The following is a 20,990-nucleotide window of genomic DNA, read 5'->3' on the forward strand; positions in this document are numbered from 1 at the left end:
AAGTCATGCTATATAGCCTCTCTCTAACTTCTATACCCAGTTCTCATATCATCATATCTTTAAAGCACAAAGACAAAATTTCTCCGAGGAACCACCATAAAACATAGAAAGCTGAACCTGGATAATGAGTCTTGATTATCCTTCAGTCTGATGAAAAATACAACAAAATTAACAAAGAAGGCTAGGGGGGAGACAAAGTAAGTTGTCAAAGAATATTAGAGTCCAAAACTTTAAAAACCTTAGTCATACAACAGGAGACAACCACGGGCTATAAGCAGAAATTGAGGAGTGCCCTGAGGCAGGAGGAACAAAGACACAACAAGAGTGTTGAGATTCTGCTTTTGTTTTGTTGTTTTTATTTGGTTACTGGAGACTGTTGCTTTTATTTGGTTACTGGGGATTGAACCCAGGGGAGTTAAACCACTGAGCTACATCCCCAGCTCCCCACCCCCATTTTTAAATTTGGTATTCTGAGACAAGATTCTGCTCTTAATAGATGAAGTTCAGCTGGGCCCTATAGTACATGCCTGTAATCCCAGTTACTTGGGAAGCTGAAGCAAAAGGATCACAAGTTCAAGACCCACCTGGGCAACTTAGCAAGACCCTGTCTTTTAAAATAAAAAATAATAAAAAGGGTTAGGGGTAGGTCAGAGAACACCCCTGGGTTCAATTCCCAGTACAGGAGTTAAATTAAAAAAAAAAAAAAGACAAAGTTAATTTACTCAGATTTCATTAATTTCACTTTAAAATCCACAGAATGTGTAAGTTGTTTTAATTAATATAAATTTAGTGTAGTAGTACAGTAGTGTAATTTAAAACTAAATTATAAGCTTCTGAGGGTACCATCTTTATGATGTTTTCAGAGAACTTGGCAAGGGCTTTTTGTTTTTTGAGTATTCTATAATACCGACTTATAATAAACTCCTTCCTTTAAAATATTCCCATCTGATTGTACTGTCACCGGTAAAAACACTCATCCACATCTAGTGATACAACAAATAGATCAAGTACTCCTTGTCTGGTAATCAGAGATCAAAGACCTTGCTTATAAAACAGAAAGAGTATTATTTATTGAACAACCATGACATTTTACTTGTATAGAACTGTATCAGACAATCCAGCACCTTATCTTTAGGGATATTACAATCTAGTCAGTCAGTCAAGTATAATCAAACTATTTCCTTGTGTTCAAATTAGTAACGTGATCTTTAAATGAGTCTTGTTTTAACTTAAATATGTCAATGATTTTAAACACAAAGAGAAATAACAGAAGTCCAGTAGAATGTTAGTCACTTTAAACAAAATGTAAAGATTCAGATTTATTTTTGACTCCTAAAAACTTCAGTGAGTTTGTGAATTAGTCTTCTCTATATTTCAAATGAGAAAATTAAAATTAAAAAAAAGAAAAAAGAAAAAGCAAACATAAAAGCAACACATGACAAACTCTGCACTCACCTAATATCAACACTTAGACTAAAAGAAAAGGTATGGAAAGAACTCCAACAACTACAATGCATTCACTGTGGGTAACTATTTTTTATTCCTACAAAGAAGCTATCCTTGCTTTTGTTCCCCTTTCTCTACAGAACTGGCTCATGTTTATTCGTGTTCTGAAAAACATTTTCTAAAAACTGAACAAACCAGGCAGCTTGCTGCACCAATTACATCATATATATTTAAGATATTTACATATGACCCTGGAATGAATTTATGGCTGAAAAAGGAACTATCAATCCCATAATTTTATGGAGTAAAAAGTCATTCTAAACTCTTTAAAATATATAGCTTTGAACTACTGGCCAAAAGTCCACTAAAAGGTAATGTTCTAATACAGTTTATGTTGCTCTACTCAGTGGAAAGATCCCAAGAACACAAACTGAACAGGAAAAGAATACCAGGATAGAGATGACTTGTAACAACACATAGTCTCACAAGGTACATGTGGCACTGGCCTTTCAGTTCACATCCAACTACAGTTGTAGGGGCACCCTGTGCCTTCCAGAATGTTGACAGCTAGTAGAAATGGTGAAGAAGGAAATCAAGAACCAGTTTCAGAAACAATTGAACTTTGTTTCTAGGGAGATAAAAAATATTATTCAACTTTGCAGTTGGTACTATCCTACTCTAGGTCAATAAAGTGTAATTTATTTAAGAAGAATGAATATAAGTTGGTGAGCAAGCTTTCTACACTAAAGCTCAAAGTTTATTTTAGAGATTTAAAAAATCCCCTTTACAGGGATGGGGCTGTATAGCTCAGCGGTAGAGCACTTGTCTAGCATGTGTGAGGCACTGAATTCAATCCTTACCACTACATAAAATGAATAAATAAAATAAAGGTACTGTGTCCATTTATAACTAAAAAATTTTTTAAATCCCCTTTACAAAAGGATATATAAACATGATGCATTTCTAAATTATTCTGCACTCTTCAACCTGTTTTCCTTTCATGTAAAATTAGAGCAAACTTTTGAGTTTTATCTAATGTATCAGAGGAAGTTTCAGTTCATGTGTGTGTGTGTGTGTGTGTGTGTGTGTGTGTGTGTGTGTTTCATTTGTGGATACTTCTACTGATATATAAAAAGAAAGAAGCATTAAGTAAAGTAGAAGGTAAAGATAAGAACCAGTCAGGACCTACAGACTTTCCACTCCTTTGTAAATTTGTTTGATGGGCACAGGAAAAACATTTGTTTTCTCAATTTCAAAATTAGATGAGAAGAACTTATAATCTATTAATTAAAGGTACTTAGGTATTATAAGTGATAAATACAAGAATTAAGAAGACTCATATTGAAACCTCTCAGGAGGATCACAGAAAGCTTTTTAGCTTGTTTGCTATCTGCATCTGCTTTTATTTCTTTTTTAATCTTTAGCTCCATATGGATAAAAATAAACTTCATTTTTTAGATCAGTTTTAGACTTACAGAAAAGTTGCTAGAGTTAAAAGAATTCCCATACACCTAGCAGTTAATTTCCCCTATCATTAACATTAGTATGCTACTATTGTACATTTATTACAATTAATGAACCAATATTGATACAATATTAACAAAGTCCATATTATATTCATATTTCCTTAGCTTTTATGGAATTTTCTTTTTCTGTTTCAGGATCCAAGCCAAGAAAGTACACTGCATTTAGCTGTCATGTTTCCTTTGGTTCCTCTTAGTTATTACATTTCCTCAGACATCCCTTGTTGATAACCTTGATGATTATTATAAAGAGTTTTGGCCAGGTATTTTGTACAATGTTCATCAATTTGGGGTCATCTGATGTTTTTCTCATGGTTAGACTAGGTTTACAGGTTTGTGTTCTTCAAGGACCACAAAGGAAAAGTACCATCCTCATCACAGTCTCTCAAGGGTACACACTTTCAAAACAAGTGCTGATGCTAATCTTGAACAATCTGCTGAAATGTTTGTCACATTTCTCCATTTGAAAGTCATCCCCCAACCCCCACTCACCTTCTGTGCATGCCCCTCCCCTTTCCATGCTGTACACTTTGGAAGGAAGTCACAACACACAGGCCACAATTAAGAGATAGAAAGTGAGGCTCCTCCCCCTCAAGGGAAGAATAGCTACATTAATTATTTGGAATTCTACATGGCAAATTTGTCTCCCCCTCCCTTTTATTTAATCAATCACTAACAATATCAGTATGTAATATGTTCTACACTTTTAGTTACAACCTGCTATACTTTATTTTGTTGCTCAAACTGTTCCAGCTTTGGCCTTGTGAGCTATTTCAATGGCTCTTGTGTCTCTTCTTTGAAATACCCCTATCATTGGGCAATTTTTTAAGTACTTCCTTACTTTCTGGTTCTACAATATGCTTCAAGCTCATCTTGTTTATTTCTTGCCCTACTCCTAGACTGAGCCACTTCTCCAAGAGATCTGGTGCCTTCTATTACAGAATGATATTAGAAACAAAGATCTGAGTGCTCAATATGATAACTGCTCCTAGGATGTATTAGTTCTAGACCCTCTTAGCTGAGAAAGCGAAGAAATACATGTGTGCATACTAACCTGTGCACATACTCATCATATCTATAAATAAATCTGTGTATAGCCATCTGTATCTATATTAAATTGGAGTTCTTACTGATGTGTCCTTCTCTAATACATTACTACACAGACTAGGCATTCTAATATTCTCCCCTTATCTGTGAACTCCCACAAGATATGAGAAACCTGGTTTCCACCATCCCCCATCCACTCAAATAACTGTCCAATTCCAGTATACATGTGCAGCAGTAGCAGAATATTAACTTGTACCCCCATTCTCATGGAGAACAATTTTATCAACTAGAGTACAGTACTTATGTTGCAGGTCTTTTGCCTTTTAATCTTACAGATGCCACTATTCCAAAGTTACTTATTTAGTTCAGCACTTTTATCTCCCACGCCACCATCCCCTTTAAGGCTCTTTCATACATCTGTGTAAGCCTGTAGGCCTGTATTGTTACATACTGCATTCTATCTAGGAGATCCAAATTTCCTAAGTGAGACTTTTAAAAAAATTTGCATAAACTAAGGTTCATTCTTTTTGTCATAAAGTTCTTTATGTTTCAACAAATGCCATGTACTCCAGTGTCATACTGAATAGCTTCATTAACCCAAAAACTCCCCATACTTCACCTATTCAACCCCCCTCCTCACCTTCTTGTAATCACTTTGATTTTCCATTTTCCACAATGTCATATACAAAATGCAGTTTTCAAAATCAGCTTCTTTCATTCTGAAAGTTGAATTTTAAATTCATCTATATCCTTATTTTTTATATCAATAAATTATACTCCATTTTATGAATACTGAAGTTTGTTTTTTCACTCAACCTGTTGAAGGACTTGATTGTTTCCACATTTTGAAGATTACAATACAGCTGCTAGAAACATTCAAACACAAGTTTTTCTAAGGATCTACATTTTCAAATGGAGTTTCAATATGGCAGTCAACATAATCTCTTCTTCCTGAACAATCTTCCAATTTTGTTAACCATGAACTGAAGTCAACTCCCCATCAAGTTGGCACCTCTGCCCCAAGAAGTCCTTAGTCACCTAGTATGATATTCACAGCACATCTACTAGACACTATTCAAAGTTCACCTTTTAATTCAATGCAACTGAATAAGCATTTACAAAGGGCCCACCATGTTCCAGGCACTGCACCAGATTCAAAGGATGAATGAAACAGTGGTCTATTTCCCTCATTGAGTACCAAAAGCATTTCCAATTAGCTCATCTGAAAATTGAGGCCACAAAGAAATGAACCCCTAATACACTGAAGACTGCCCCAGGAGCCATCCCTCACTGCAATGGCTCTCTTAACCTCATGCAAGCTTAGGGTCCCTAGTGACATGAACTTCCTATGTGTTTTCATTTCAGACTCTCCTCTTGCCCTACCACTATGCAATAAACTGACTGAATTCCTAGCTTTCTATAGGTACAAGTGCCTAGCTGAATTCCTTGCTTTCTAGTGGTTTGAATGACAGATAAAACCATTATCATTGTGATAGGTATGGTAGCTCATGCCTGTAATCTCAGTTGACTCTGGAAGCTGAGGCAGAAGAATCTCAAGTTCCATGCCAGTCTCAGCAACTTAACAAGATCCTTAACAACTCAGTGAGATCCTGTATCAAAATAAAAACAGGACTGGGGATGTAGCTCTGTGGTAAAGCACCCATGGGTTCAAACACCAGTAAACCTCCCCGGCCCCCCGGCCCCCCGGCCCCCATCAGTATTCTCATCAAAGTCAGTAGGCACTTCAGAACCCTCTTCTATTACTTCAATATATTTATTCCTCTGTCCTCATTATCCTTATAGGGCTTGGAATCACACACCAGATATATTCCTGAAATACAAGAAATGAAAGACTATGCCAAAGAATAAAACTGAGATGCTAAAGCTCTTCTATTTAATATATGCCTGTTATCTCTTCTAGGCACAAACTCACATGATCTTCAAAAGTAAATAGGAACCACTTCCAGGAAATTTACCCTACAAAGGTAATTCAAAGGGGAAAAAAAAAGATTCTATGCAGAAAAATGTGTTACAACATTATGTACAATAAATAAAACTGAAAACAACCAACACAACTGCAAAGTAAGGAAATAGATGAGCAAATGTGTATAAATTAGGTAAAGGGCATGATATGTAATTATTCAAAATAATTTGAAAACAAAACAAATAGGGGAAATGTCCAATACAGGAGAATACAAGGTCACAAATCTATTTATATACTGAAAAAAATATATATATATGAAATATATTTTCTATATTTCTGAGAAGAAATATATAGAAAATGGTTTAGGTAGTGAAATAAAATTTTTCCTTAAAAGTTTTATTTTAAATAAAAATTTGAGGAAAAACAGTTTATTTTAAACAGTTTTATGGATTCTTCCAAACCATACTCAACAGTAAAATACAGAAAAGGGGGGAGGGAGTTGTTGAATACAGGCTTTGCTAGCAGAGCTTTTTTAACTGGAATATTCAGTAATCTCTATGAGTCCCCTATACATTGTAGATGCTTTACCCTTAAATTTTTGTGATAATAAGAAAGAACTAAACATATAACAAGTATGTGATAAATATAAGTAGTTATTATTCCATTTATAGGAGTTGATCAGATGACAGTGAAGAGAAATACTTTGAAGAACATCAATATAATCTTAAAGCACTACATATTTCATGTGACTTCTGTTGTCAGCAAAATTACAACTTTTGAAAATCTGCTCTTAAAATTCATTATTTTTCTAGAACAGCCCTATTATTTAAATGTTTTTAATTTAGGAAATATTTTACAAAGAACTATTGATTTTTGGCATTTCAATTATATTTTCCCTCATCAATTTTGTTCATTTTGCTTTCTGTGCTCATTAGAAGACTTTAAAGAAAAAAAAATTTTTTTTTCATTTAAGGAAGAACTCCTGCTTTCTTCACCTCTATGTTCCTAGCACAATACATACTATACATATTCAACAAATAAATATCAACTAAATTTTTTTTTTAATTCCATCTGTACAGTTAAACTGTAACAATGTGGTTAAGGGATAATTATCATTTCTAATGCAATTTTCCAAAAGAAAATTTTATTCTAAAACTTTCTTTTTTTTTTTTTATTGGTAGTTGTAGATGGACAGAATGCCTTTATTTTATTTACTTATTTTTATATGGTACTAAGGATCAAACCCAGTGCCTCACACATGCTAGGCAAGCACTCTGCCACTGAGCTACAGCCCAAGCCCAAGAACCTTTCATTTTTAATAGATATCAAAAACCATGTACATAAGAAACCAGGCAAACGGGCTACCTAAAATTCACTACATTAGGACTGGGGGTGTGGATCAGTGGTAGAAAGCTTTGCCTAGCATGTATGAGGCCCTGGATTCAATCCCTAGCATTGGGCGAGGTATGCCTTAATACATATCTTGGGTTACTGAAGTCAACTCAAGTTGAGAACTTAATGCTTAAAACAAGTGTGTTTGCCAAAAATGCTTGCCATTCAAATTATGAATGGGATTGACACCCAAGATAAAAATTTTCTTCAGCTTAAGAGATTATCATATTAAATTTCTACTAAGATCACCACACAAAAGGAGAAAAAAAAAAAATGTGATTAATAGGATCTACCAGAGGTAAAGAGCTGCCTTTCTGCCTTTGACACAGCACAGTGCATCCAAAAACCATCCTTACACAGGTGTCTCTAGCATTATTAGGTTGTCACTGTCCTGTTTCTACCTTTCCCACATCCTCTCCATTCATTCACTGCCTGAAACAAAGGAACTGTTCAACTAGACCAATGTATTAGCTGGAAATCATATTCCAGAATACAGTTATAAGGATCCACTCCCTCCTCATATAAGAATGTCTGAGTTAATCTCTACTGTACATCAGAAAGCTGGGGGAACCCACTTTACTTTGTTTACAAAGAAACAGCACCTACAAAATTCTGGATCTATAGTGTTGGTAAACCTTATTCTAGTAAGCCACAAGATGTAATAAACTGCTTAATTATGCCTGATTTGTAGCTAAGTAGGTTGCTTTGTTAATGGAAATTCTATGGTAAAAGTTACAAATAACATATTTAATATTATAAAGAGATCTACATGGTATTTGATAAATATAGACACCCTGAAGAAGTAAAGAAGTACCTACACCCTACCAAGCATACCGTCAAAACACTGAAAAATGTTAAGACTCTGGCTCATAATTAGTCATTCTATTGCTAGGATTCTGATGGCAGGTAATTTCTGGGGAAAAGTAATGTTTGAGCTTGGAATAAGCAGTCTCTATTGAAGAAGTGGACACTTAAGAACTGCTTCAGCTTGCTCATAAATGTTCCCACTCACAGACACCACATATTCTACCTAATATGATAGTGAGTATAAGCCCCTGTAGGAAAAATAAAACTCAGTTCTTTCCTCCCTCATGGGAAAGAAAGTAAGATACCTAGCCTCTAAAAACACAAGATTTTTTTTTCTCCAATAAGTTTTAATTCCACCTTTGAATTATAGCATCCTAACATAACATCTTTACTCCATCTTGGAATCATAATATTACAAATCTTATATAACATAAAAGTATTTTTTTAACAGAGGAAACACATATACAAGAACTTGTTCTCTCAACCACAAACATACAAAGCTAGTAAGTGAATGTAAAAACACAAAATGCCAGAAATCCAATTCTCTTACTAGTCTTATGACCTACCCAGTTTGATAGTTCAATGATTTATCTTTACTGTGACATTCTCTTTAAAGGAGGATTTCAATATCTTTTCAATAAATGAAAATATCCCAGTAAGTCAAAACAATTCAGTTTAATGCTAAATTAAAAAAAAAAAATTATACCATGCTGTGATATATCTATGTTTAAACCAATTATGGCTTTCTGACAATTTTGATTTCGATAGGATAAAGATAAGCAATTAAATATTCTAGAGAAATACTATGTTCATATATGAATACACAACCAGTGAAACTCCACATCGTGTACACTGCAGGAATGGGTTCATAATTTGATTAAGTTATATTCCACATATGTATAATATGTCAACATACCCTCTTTATCTAAAAGGAACAGATTTTTAAAAGAATGTGCAAAGAAAACCAAAATAAATACATAAATTTCAGAGAAAATGTTAAATTCCCAAATTTCTAAAATAAACTGAGATATCTGCACCAAAACTTTATTGCAACCAGTAAAAATAAACATTTCATGATATCAAGAATTTAGAGAGCTGGCCTTGGTGGCACATACCTCTAATTTCAGCTACTCAGGAGGCTGAGATGGTAAAATCACTTGAGACCAAGAGTTAAAGAACAACAGGTAATCAATCTAACAAGACTCCATCTCACAAAACAAACAAACAAAAAGAATCTGGAGAAAGAAAATAATCTCTCAAAAAAAAATTTTTTTTAAGAAGAATAACAGAAGTGAGCAAAGGCTTTATTTTTAGCTTTGGTTCTAGCATGCTCAGAATCACATAAAGGAGACCAAGAGTATGATTTTGGCTAATAAATAACCTGGGTGCATTTTTTTTCTTCCTAGATTAAAAGACACTTCTTGATCGTGTAAAATTCATTCCATAAATGAGCTTGTACCTCAAAAATAATACTAATTAAAGAAGGTGAAACACATGAAGTGATCTAGTGGTCACCAACTTAAAGGATTAAACCTGGCAATACCAAAAGAAGCACTACTGACATATGGAACACCTTGGTGATGCTGTAAGAAGAAATACTCATGCAAAAAAAAAAAAAAAAAGTTTCAGCTCAGTTTAATCATGAAGGCACCAATTAAATGAATCAAGAATATTGAACACCATAAAATTTAGACTTTGACCAAGAATTAAGACTCTTCAAAAAAGTCAATGTCAATGTCTGGAAAAACAAACCAAAAAAGACTGACCACTGTGTATTAAAATAAAACAGACATAATCAAATGCTTGAACTCTGATTGGATCTTCAATTAAAAACAAAATTATGACTATAATAAAAAGGCATTTGGGGTGGGCTGGGATTGTGGCTCACTGGTAGAATCCCTGCATACCACATGTGAGGCACTGGGTTCCATCCTCAGCATCACATAAAAAAAAAATAAAGCTATTATACCCGTCTACGACTAAAAATATTTTCTTAAAAAAAGGCATTTGGGAGACAATTAGGGAAATTTAAATATAGATAATGTACTAGATATTATGAAACTTTATATTTTTCTTAGGTGTGCTAAAGATATTATGGTCATGTAAAAGAATACTCTGGTTCCTGGGAAGTATACACTGTAGGGCTTAAGGGTGAAGTGTGAGCAACCAGCAATAAGGCGGCCAAAAAAAAAAACAAAAGAGGGAAAGCATGTGCTGCAAAATGCTTATAGCTGGTCAATCTAAGCAAAGGACTTACAGGGATTCATTGTTCTTTTTTCTTTTTTTTTTCTTTTATTTTAATTAAAAATCATAAATTTACAAAGGGCAATGTTGTTTGATTCATTCTGTTATTTTTTTCACTTCCCCCCCACCCCTCCCACCCCTCTTTTCCCTCTATACAGTCCTTCCTTCCTCCATTCTTACCACCCTCCTTATCCCTAACCCTAAACCTAACGCTAACCCCTCCTAACCCCACCCTTATATGTCCTCATCTGCTTATCAGCGAGATCATTCGTCATTTAGTTTTTTGGGATTGGCTTATCTCACTTAGCATGATATCCTCCAATTTCATCCATTCGCCTGTAAATGCCATAATTTTATCATTCTTCATGGCGGAGTAATATTCCATTGTGTGTGTGTGTGTGTGTGTGTGTGTGTGTGTGTGTGTGTGTGTGTGTGTGTGTGTGTGTGTATGCCACAGTTTCTTTATCCATTCGTCAACTGAAGGGCATCTAGGTTGGTTCCACAATCTGGCTATAGTGAATTGAGCAGCTATGAACATTGATGTGGCTGTATCTGTAGTATGCTGATTTTAAGTCCTTTGGGTATAGGCCAAGGAGTGGGATAGCTGGGTCAAATGGTGGTTCCATTCCAAGCTTTCTGAGGAATCTCAATACTGCTTTCCAGAGTGGCTGCACTAATTTGAAACCCCAACAGCAATGTATGACTGTACCTTTTTCCCCACATCCTCGCCAACACCTATTGTTGGTTATGTTCTTGATAATCGCCATTCTAATTGGGGTGAGATGAAATCTTAGGGTAGTTTTGATTTGCATTTCTCTTATTACTAGAGATGTTGAACATTTTTTCATATATCTGTTGATTGCTTGTACATCTTCTTCTGTGAAGTGTCTGTTCATTTCCTTAGCCCATTTGTTGATTGGATTATTTGTATTCTTGCTGTAGAGTTTTTTGAGTTCTTTATAGATTTGGGATATTAGCGCTCTATCTGAAGTATGAGTTGCAAAGATATTCTCCCACTCTGTAGGCTCTCTCTTCACATTACTGAGTTTCCTTTGCTGAGAGAAAGCTTTTTAGTTTGAATCTATCCCAGCTGTTGATTCTTGCTTTTATTTCTTGGGCTATGGGAGTCCTGTTAAGGAAGTCTGCTCCTAAGCCAACAAGTTGAAGGTTTGGACCTACTTTTTCTTCTATAAGATGCAGGGTCTCTGGTCTGATTCCAAGGTCCTTGATCCATTTTGAGTTGAGTTTTGTGCAAGGTGAGAGATAGGGGTTTAATTTCATTCTGTTGCATATGGTTTTCCAGTTTTCCCAGCACCATTTGTTGAAGAGGTTGTCTTTTCTCCATTGCATATTTTTGGCACCTTTGTCTAGTATTAGAAAGTTGTATTTATTTGGGTTTGTGTCCATGTCCTCTATTCTGTACCATTGATCTACCTGTCTATTTTGGCACCAATACCATGCCGTTTTTGTTACTATTGCTTTGTAATAGAGTTGAAGATCTGGTATTGCGATACCCCCTGCTTTACTCTTCCTGCTAAGGATTGCTTTAGCTATTCTGGGTTTCTTATTCTTCCAGATGAATTTCAGAATTGCTTGCTCTATTTCTGTAAGGTACGTCATTGGGATTTTAATTGGAATTGCATTGAATCTATATAGCACTTTTGGTAGTATGGCCATTTTGACAATATTAATTCTTCCTATCCAAGAACATGGGAGATCTTTCCATCTTCTAAGGTTTGCTTTAATTTCTTTCTTTAGTGTTCTGTAGTTCTCACTGTAGAGGTCTTTCACCTCTTTTGTGAGATTGATTCCCAAGTATTTTTTTTTTTTTGATGCTATTGTGAATAGGGTAGTTTTCCTAATTTCTCTTTCTGAAGATTCATAACTTACGTATAAAAATGCATTGGATTTATGAGCACTGATCTTGTAACCTGCTACTTTACTGAATTCACTTATGAGTTCTAAGAGTTTTCTGGTGGAATTTCCAGGTTCCTCTAAATATATAATCATGTCATAAGCAAACAGGGATAGTTTGAGTTCCTCTTTTCCAATTCGTATCCCTTTAATTTCTTTGGTCTGTCTAATTGCTCTGGCTAGAGTCTCAAGAACAATGTTGAATAGAAGTGGTGAAAGAGGGCATCCCTGCCTTGTTCCAGTTTTTAGGGGGAATGCTTTCAGTTTTTCACCATTTAGAATGATATTGGCCATGGGTTTAGCGTAGATGGCCTTTCACAATGTTAAGGAATGATCCCACTACCCCAATTTTTTCTAGTGTTTTGAGCACGAAGGGATGCTATATTTTATCAAATGCTTTTTCTGCATCTATTGAAATAATCATGTGATTCTTAACTTTTAGTCTGTTGATATGGTGAATGACATTTATTGATTTCCTGATGTTGAACCAACCTTGCATCCCTGGGATAAAACCCACTTGATTGTGGTGCACTATTTTTTAATATATTTTTGTATGCGATTTGCTAAAATTTGAGAATTTTTGCGTCGATGTTCAATAAGGATATTGGTCTGAAATTTTCTTTCCTCGATGTGTCTCTGTCTGGTTTAGGTATCAGGGTGATATTGGCTTCATAGAATGAGTTTGGGAGGGTTCCCTCTTCTTCTATTTTATGGAATATTTTGAGAAGTATTGGAATGAGCTCTTCTTTAAAGGTTTTGTAGAACTCGGCTGAGAACCCATCTGGTCCCAGACTTTTCTTTGTTGCTAGGCTTTTGATGTCCTCTTCTATTTCATTGCTTGAAATTGATTTATTTAAGTTGTGTATGTCCTCCTCGTTCAGTTTAGGTAATTCATATGTCTCTAGAAACTTGATGTCTTCGAGGTTTTCTGTTTTGTTGGAGTATAGAGTTTCAAAATAGCTTCTAATTATGTTTTGTATTTCAATCGTGTCTGTTGTGATATTTCCTTGTTCATTCCGAATTTTAGTAATTTGAGTTTTCTCCCTTTTTCTCTTTGTTAGTGTGGCTAAGGGTTTATCAAGTTTGTTTATTTTTTCAAACAACCAACTATTTATTAATTTTTCCGATTGTTTCTTTTGTTTCAATTTCGTGGATTTCGGCTCTGATTTTAACTATTTCCTGTCTTCTACTACTTTTGATGTTGGTCTGCTCTTCTTTTTCTAGGGCTTTGAGCTGTAATGTTAAGTCGTTTATTTGTTGATTTCTACTTCTTTTGTTGAATGTGCCCCATGAAATAAATCTTCCTCTAAGTACTGCTTTCATAGTGTCCCAGAGATTTTGATACGATGTGTCTTTGTTCTCATTTACTTCTAAGAATTTTTTAATTTCCCTCCTGATGTCTTCTGTTATCCATTCATCGTATAATAGTGTATTATTTAATCTCCAAGTATTGGAGAAGTTTCTGTTTTTTATTCTGTCATTTATTTCTAATTTCAGTCCATTATGATCTGATAGAGTACAAGGTAGTATCTCTATATTCTTGTATTTGCTAACAGTAGCTTTGTGGCATAAAACATGGTCTATTTTAGAGAAGGATCCATGTGCTGCTGAGAAGAAAGTGTATTCGTTCTTTGTTGGATGGTATATTCTATATAAGTCGGTTAAGTCTAAATTGTTGATTGTGTTATTGAGATCTATGGTTTCTTTATTCAATTTTTGTTTGGACGATCTATCCAGCGGTGAGAGAGGTGTGTTAAAATCACCTAGTATTATTGTGTTGTGGTCTATTTGATTTCTGGAATTGACAAGGATTTGTTTGACGTACATGGATGAGCCAATGTTTGGGGCACAGATATTTATGATTGTTATGTCTTGCTGATTTATGCTTCCCTTAAGCAGTATGTAATGTCCTTCTTTATCCCTTCTGACTAGTTTTGGCTTGAAGTCCACATTATCTGAAATGAGGATGAATACTCCAGCTTTTTTGCTGTGTCCGTGTGCATGGTATGTTTTTTCCCATCCTTTCACCTTTAGTCTATGGGTATCTCTTTCTCTTGCAGGCAGCATATTGTTGGGGATTCATTGTTCTTATGCTTCGACATTTCTGTAGTCTTAATAAATTCAGTCACATAAAGGAGACCAAAAAAAATTGTGTGGTAGGCTAATAAATAACCAGTTTTTTTTTTAATCCCGAGATTGAAAAGATATTTCTTGATCATATAATATTTAATCTAAATAAGCCTGCACACCAAAAATTAGTTTAAACCATAAGTTGGGAAAGGGAAAGAATGATTGCAGGAGCTCCACTCTTTTCATATCTACCTGTAGTACTGCACTTTGTTTCTATTCCCAAATGGAACCGAAATTATCATGACTTTTCTCTCAGCAGCAAAAGATGATAAATTAAATGATGATATATGACAAGCAGCACATATATAAAATTCTTAATTTTTCCCCTAAGCATAGGAAATAACTGTCTAGAAGTACAAATTCAAAAGTGAACCCTTCAAGGGTGAATGAAATTTAAACCTTAGTCTAAAAAACAACACAGTTTCCTGATCTAATAAGTTAAAAAGAAAAGTCATGATCAATTTAAAGAAAGTCAATCAGGAAGAATAGTTATGTTTTTCAAAAAATTTAAATCATATTGCTCATTTACAAACATAAAGAGGTTATCAAACATGATATATCACCATAAGCAAGAAATATTAACATTATGTTTATCGCCAAATGGACTAAATGCAAAAAGAATGATGAATGAATATATAAATTTGAATAACAGCAAGGTTTGGTGGTGCATGCCAGTAATCTCAGTGATTCTGGAGGCTGAAACAGGAAGATCACAAGCTCAAGGTCAGCCTCAGCAACTCAGGAAGGCCCTAAGCAACTTTTGGAGATCCAATCTCTAAATAAATAAATAAATAAATAAACAAACAAACAAACAAATAAAAGAATAGACTAGAATAGAATAGACTAGAATAGAATAGAATAGAATAGAATAGACTAGACTAGACTAGACTAGAATAGAATAGAATAGAATAGAATAGAATAGAATAGAATAGAATAGAATAGAATAGAATAGAATAGAATAGAATAGGATAGGATAGGATAGGATAGGGCTGGGCGCACAGTTCAGTAATACAGTTCTAGGTTCAATCCCCAGCACTACCACCCCAAAACTCAATAACCAGAAATCTTTCTGGTAGGAGTTTATTAAATTGCTTACTATATGTAAAAGCTAAAAGACTGAGAACAATTTGACTAATCTGAATTGAGATATAAATATAAAGCTAAAAGACAGCATGAATGAAAGAATACTTCAAAACAATAACTTTATATTGATTACATAAGGAAGTAAGAGTTCATATATATCAAGTTAAATTATTAGTTAATTTAATCTTGTTTTGTTTTTGCTTATTTTTTTAATGTGGCTGGTAAAAATTCAAAAACCATATATTGTCATAGTACATTTATATTATACTGCACTGTTAAACATTCTGACCAAAGAGAGCTCAATAAAAGCAGTGGCAACTTAATATTTATCAGTGGCACTTGTCAAATTTCAAGTACTTTTTCAGAAACAATATTTCTTTTAATCTTCATAGCAACTTAAGAAATATATACCCTGAATTCAAGAAAATTATGGCTTGAGGGAGAGGGGGAAAGGGGAAGAGGGAGGAACCCACACAAAAAAGTACCCCTAAATCACAAAGCTAGTAAATATGAAAATGGATTTGAATGCAAACCTTCTAATTCCAGAGCTTAAGTCCAGAACCACAAAGCCAGTGGTTCTCAGTTTTGTCCAGAACTCTCAGCATCCACTGGGAATGTGTTAAAATCAAACTCTAAGATGGGGCTTTAGTTAATGGTCTGTATTTTTAGCAAGTCCTCCAGATGATGCTGATTCTGCACTTAAGATTGAGAAATGTTGCTCTGACCTAAACTGGTAACAGTCAACCAAATCTTCCCAGAGGAAGATAACTATAAGAAACCTGAGAAAAGGTTAGTCCTTGCTACTGTATCTTTTAGTGAAGCTCTTTAAGGGACCTTCACTATGCCCCAGACCTGACAAAGACTGAGGCTTTATAGTTCCACCCTGGACTTTCCAGAGTATCTCATCAACAAGTCCGTCACCAAGAACAGCATTTCATTTAACATAACATCCAGACAGATTAGCAATTAAAATGCAAATAAAAATCACAAAAGTACAAATGGAAAAAAATTTTAAATGATTTAGGTAGAGGCCTAAGTATGAGACAAATCCTGGCACAGCAAAACATTGATAAATTCAATAATGGATGCACAATCCTGAATTGCACAAAAACATCACAAACAAGGTTTTAAAAAAAAATTAAAACAAAAACCCACAAGGGTGGTACAGTATTTGCAACATGTATCACAAAAGGCTAATTTTTTGATTTATAAAAATGATATCTATAAATTAAAGATCACCCAAGAGAAGGAAAGAGCCTCCTTTAATTAATACAAATAATCAAATAAAGAAATGCAAATATTCCATTTCACTCATAGGAAGAGAAATGAAAATCACTCCCAAAATGCCTATCACCACCACCACCACCACCACCACCATTTCAAAGATCCAAGATTAAAGAGTCTGAAAATATACTTAAACTTAAGCTTCTGGCCTGAGGAGGTAGCTCACTGGTAGAGTGTTTACCTAGCATGCACAAGGCCCCTGGGTTCATCCCCAGCACTGCAAGTGAGCAAATGAACAAATAAAAAAAAAAAAAAAAAAAAAAGTGCCAAGCTTCTCCTATTCTTGCCCCCACCCTCACATCTTCTGCAATTCAGTTTGCAAAAACTCACTTAAGGGATTGCTCAGGTCAAAAATCTTGATACTGTACTTGTTTTGATTATAACTGATGTGCCAGCAAATTCTGATAGCTCCAGCTTCAAATAGATTCAAAATTCAACTATTTTTCTTCATTCTCATTGCCATCATTCTGATCCAGATCACTGTTAACTCTCAACTGCATTATTATAATAATCCCCTAACTGCCCATGCCTTTGTCCCCAACCTCATTTCTTCACACAAAATTATCACTATAGCTCTTAAAATATAAATCAGATCATATCACCATTACACTAAAAAAACCCTTCAATGGATTTTCAACTCATTCTGTAAAGGGTGAAGTCTATACCATAATCCAAAAGCCCTTACACATGATATCTACTACTCACCCTGTGTTCTCTCTGCTGCAATCAAACTGTTCTTGAAAACAACACTTCTACCCCTACAATCTTTGCACCAGGGTTCCCCTTGCCTGGAATTTTCATTTATATATATATATATGGCAAATTCCCTCACATGCTTCAGATTTAAAGTTAAAAGGCCTCTGGTCACCCTATCCAAAATCTTTCTCTCCAACCCTAACACTTCATATATTCCTTCATTGATTCATAGTAGGAATGTGCTAATAAAGTTTGGTTATTTGATTCTTGTTGTGTAGGGAACCTGTTGCAAAAACTTTTTGGATGCTTTAAAAAAAATCTATTGCATTATGAAATTTTATCAGGTGGTATCTTGTATGAGGTCTTACCTCATTTATCTTGTGATATGGTGTGAGCACAATAACTTTAAAGATTTCAGTTTTTAACACTAGAAATTTTCTTTCATTATTATTTTGCTCCCACTCCCATTTCTTTTCTTTATGGAACACTTCACAAGTTTGCATGTCATCCTTGCATGGGATGAAGATCATGCTGACCTTCACTATATTGTTCCAATTTTAGGATATGGACTGTGGAAGCAAGCACCCACTTCCATTCCATTTTTCCTGCTTTCTCATTTAGGAACTCCTGCTAGAAAAAGTTTCTGAGGGAAAATTTTTTTGAATCTAGATCTTTATACACCCGAACAGCATTCTCACCAAAGAGTAAAATACTAATTTTCAAACATGGAGTTTCTCAAAGTTATCACTTAGATCTCTCTGACTGTAATACCAAAGAATATCCTGCAACAAAAAATAAATCTCAAAAGATGTCAGGTATAGAAACAATTACAAACAAAAAGTTAAACTCAAAGTTATAACTAAATAATAGTTGCTACATAGGAAATGATTCATGTCTAGAGAATTACCAGTGTCATAGGAGTTTTTTAACCAAGACAAAATTAACAACAAAGAAACCGATTGTCAAAGGCTTTTAGGCAACCTTATCCAACCTAATAGCATCTTAAATTTAACATGTTTCAAAACCTAAGTCCGCGTTTTCCCATCAAAACTGCTGCTCTAGCTGCCCTCAATCTCAATAAAAGACAGTTCTATCCTTGTAATTGCTTAGGCCAAAATCTTGGGAGTCCTCCTTGATTCTTTTTAATCATCTCATCAATTAATAAATTCTGTTAGGTCTATCTTCAAGGTATATCCAAAATCCTAACAATTCCTCCCAACTCCATAGCCCCTGCCCAAGCCATTATAATCAAGATCTTGAATTACTGTGAATAAACTCCTAAATGGTTGTTCTGCATCCTCCTTTGCCCCCATATGCCAGAGGTTAAGCAGCCCTTTAAAATTAAGTCTGATCACATCACTACTTTGATGAGACCAAATAAATATTCATCTAGAGTAAAAACTAAACTTCTTACTTAGGCCTATAATGCCCTAAAAGACCCAAGTTTCTTGTTACTTCTGATTATATCTCTTACAGGTATTTTAGTCTTTCACTCTGCACCACAGGACAGTGGCTTCTGTTATTCCTGGAACATAACGTTGAGACACTCTCCAATCTCAGGATCTTTGCACTTGTTGTCATCTTTGCCTAACATTCTTCCTCCAGATGTTCAGGTGGTTCAATCTGTACCTACTGCAAGGGACTGAGTGTTTGTCTCCCCACCCTACCCTGCCACATTCTTACACTAAAGCCTCAATCCCCAATGTGATGATATTAGGAGGTGGGGACTTTTGAAGGTTGAGCCCTCATAAGTGGAACTGCTGCCCTAAAAAAGACACATAAGAGAACATCTAATATGTAATGATACAGCAAGAAGCTATCTGCAAACCAGGAAGAGGGCCCTCACCAGAAATCAAACCGGTCAGTACCTTGATCTTGGATGACTCAGTCTTCAGTACAGTGAGGAATAAATTTCTTGTTTAAGCCATCAGTCCCTGGCACTTTTGTTACAGCATCCCATATTAAGTCAACTATCGACCTCTGTACAAAATATAGAAATCCAACATATTTACGCATCCCTTCCTAAGCACCATCTCTCCTTTTAACTACTTCTCTTTCTCCACATCACTCATCATCATCTGGTATATTACATATTTACTTGTTTATCTCTACTCTCACAGTATAAGGTAGGTCCTTAAAGGTGGAGACTTTGCCACTTTCATTTTCTGTTATATTCCCAGTGCTAGGGATAGTGCCTGATACACATTATGTGTTCAGCTAGATTATCTGTGGGATGAATAAAAACTAGGCATTTAAAAAAAAAAAAGAAAATGCTAATGAGTACACCACTCAGGAAGCTACTCCTTAACTCCATACATGGAGCAGGAAAGAGTTCCTGGCAATGAGTAGATAGTCAATAAATGTGGGAGGGAGTACAGGGAGGGAGGAGTTAATCTAAGTTAAGGGCATATCCTTATGAGCAAGATGTTGAACAAGTTAGAAGAACTAGGAAAACAAATCAATGTTCAATAATTGTTTAATTCAGCATGAGGGTTGGCTTCCAAGGAGACATGGAGCTGCTACCCTATTGATTCCATTTAGGAAGCAGTATATTTTAATTTTGCAATACAACATTAAAAACACTAAGCTTATAGATAGAAACTATATAGAAAAAAATGAACAGTTTGAATCACATGGAGAAAAAAGCAGAATATCAAGAATGGAGAGACAAAATGATAAAATAAACATACTTTAGAGCGGTGACATTTCTGGCAGAGGTTGGGGATAGGGAAAAGTTTGCAACAGCTGTAGCAAGACACCAAAGCAAGAAGGAAGTCTGGCAGGAATAAAAAGCATAAAGGTCAAAAATGGAAACACATATTGAGACTACATATTTACATAGCTTATTGGGAAAGCAGCATTAAAGTTCATACCCAGTGATACAGAAAGAATCCTATGTGCTCCTATGGTTGGTTATCAGGAAAAAGCATTAATCACACAGTCCAATGCAGTTGTGTGAGGGCAAAGATGCCATTACTATGGGAACTTAACTTCTAGTTTTTATTTTCTAATTATTGAAAAAATTAATGTTTTCTTCTAATGTGACAAAGAATTTTATAAAAAAATTTATGCAATATTTTCTTTCAATTCCAATAACCTTAAAGAACAGCAATTCTCAAAGCATGCTTTATTGAGGCTATAAGTGATCAAATAGTTCTAGTCTTGCCTGAGATACTAAAATTATTCCACAGAAAATAATAAACCTATTTAAAGGGTTAAAGAGGATGTTTCATTTTGAAAGTATGTCCAACCGTAATAATACTCATTTTTAAAGAAAGGGCAGTGAAGACCAAAACAAATCATGACCAAGAGTGGCTACATCTTTGCCAATTTTGGGTGAGAAAAGAGTCCAAATGTCACCCAAACTGGCTGAACTACCTAGCTCTTATTCCTCTCCTCTCCATCTTCAATCAAAGAAGTGTTTGCAAACAGACTCGAGTTGTTCTGCATCAGAACATCTCACAAGAACTCACACAAGGGTTAAGAATTAAATTCAGTAA

The 20,990-nt window shown here is 34.9% G+C and overlaps 1 protein-coding gene and 1 long non-coding RNA gene across 6 annotated transcripts in view; one reads left to right on the plus strand and one right to left on the minus strand.

The window, feature by feature from the left end:
* The window catches only part of ZFAND3 (zinc finger AN1-type containing 3), a 383,326-nt gene that overhangs the window by 155,131 nt on the left and 207,205 nt on the right, over positions 1 to 20,990 (minus strand). The window lies entirely within an intron of this gene.
* Positions 2,388 to 6,999, plus strand: LOC306666352. The gene is made up of 2 exons (XR_013765279.1): positions 2,388 to 2,521; positions 3,655 to 6,999. It is a non-coding gene; the product is annotated as an uncharacterized lncRNA (long non-coding RNA).

Source organism: Sciurus vulgaris (assembly GCF_902686455.1).
Source record: "Sciurus vulgaris genome assembly, chromosome: 7".
Lineage (NCBI taxonomy): Eukaryota > Metazoa > Chordata > Mammalia > Rodentia > Sciuridae > Sciurus > Sciurus vulgaris.